The following is a 1,362-nucleotide window of genomic DNA, read 5'->3' on the forward strand; positions in this document are numbered from 1 at the left end:
CTGTTTGTTTCTCTAAGTAGGGGGAAAGGATATCACTGAACACTACACCAGTGAAGGGGCTTCCCCATTTGCTGCAAACTTATCAGAATTACCTCCTTGTGGCTCATCATTTGCCACTATTGACCCTTATTTTAGCAGATTAATCTTCATACCTATACAGAGGAACGTGCTCTCAAAATTTGTGTGGGCAAAAAAATCGCTGTTAAAACTCTGGGAACAGTGAGGTGGTATAGCTCAGTGGTGGAGTGTGTGCCTGGCATGTATGAGGTCCTGGGTTCAATCCCCAGTACCACCACTAAAATTAATGAATAAATAAATAAATCTAATTACTCCCCCCCCCCAAAAAAAAACAACCAAAAAAAGATAAAAACTAAAAATTAAGTAAATAAAACTCTGGGGACAGGAAGTCGCCCCTTCCTCTGGCTGGTATTGGTTATAGAGACCGAAAGTGGCCCCAGGCAGAAGGTGACCACCTTGATGGCGTCTCCCCTGCTGCGCCAGTGTGTGTGGACAAAGCAGAGGAGGGCCGTAGTCCAGCTCACTCCCATACTCTTAGTTGTCGACTTTTAGAAGTTATTCAAAATTTCTAGCCAGTTTTTTGAGTTTCACTTCTGTGAACTCTCACGCATGTGAGTATTAATAAAAATTGTATATCTTTTCTCCCACTAATTATCTTTTCTTAGTTTAATTCTCAAGACCCCAGTTATTGAAACTAAGAGAATAGAGGAAAAGATTTTCTTCCTCAACACACTCTGTTCTCCATAAATGTCGTTCCAATGACATTTATATACATACACACACATCATTATATATATACCCATATACATGTATATAATCAAATGTTTTTAAATGCCATACTTAAACTTTGCCTTGAGAGTGTCAGAAGTTAAAAAGTTACCCTGAGAACATTCTTCACATAACTAGAACAAATAATCCTAAAATTTATATGGACTCACAAAAGGCCCAGAATTGCCAAAGCATTACTGAAGAAAAAGAACGAAGCTGGAGGACTAACCCTCCCAGACTTCAGACAATACTATAGAGCTACAGCAATCAAAACAGCATGGTATTGATACAAAAACAGACATATGGATCAATGGAACAGAATAGAGAGCCCAGAAATAAATCCACAAAATTTTGGTCAATTAATCTTTGACAAAGGGGGCAAGAACATACAATGGAGTAAAACAGTCTCTTCAGCAAATGGTGTAAGGACAACTGGACAGCAGCATGTAAATCAGTGAAGTTAGACTACTCCCTCACAGCATACACAAAAATAAACTCAAAATGGCTTAAAGGGTTAAACATAAGACAAGACACTATAAACCTTTTGGAAGAAAACATAGGCAAAACATTATCTGA

At 38.3% G+C, this 1,362-nt stretch overlaps 1 non-coding gene across 1 annotated transcript; it reads left to right on the forward strand.

The window, feature by feature from the left end:
• The first annotated feature begins 223 nt into the window (after positions 1–223).
• TRNAA-GGC (transfer RNA alanine (anticodon GGC)) lies at positions 224–295 on the forward strand. The gene has a single exon. It is a non-coding gene; the product is annotated as a tRNA-Ala (tRNA).
• Positions 296–1,362: the final 1,067 nt, after the last annotated feature.

Source organism: Camelus bactrianus, chromosome 34 (genome assembly GCF_048773025.1).
Source record: "Camelus bactrianus isolate YW-2024 breed Bactrian camel chromosome 34, ASM4877302v1, whole genome shotgun sequence".
Lineage (NCBI taxonomy): Eukaryota > Metazoa > Chordata > Mammalia > Artiodactyla > Camelidae > Camelus > Camelus bactrianus.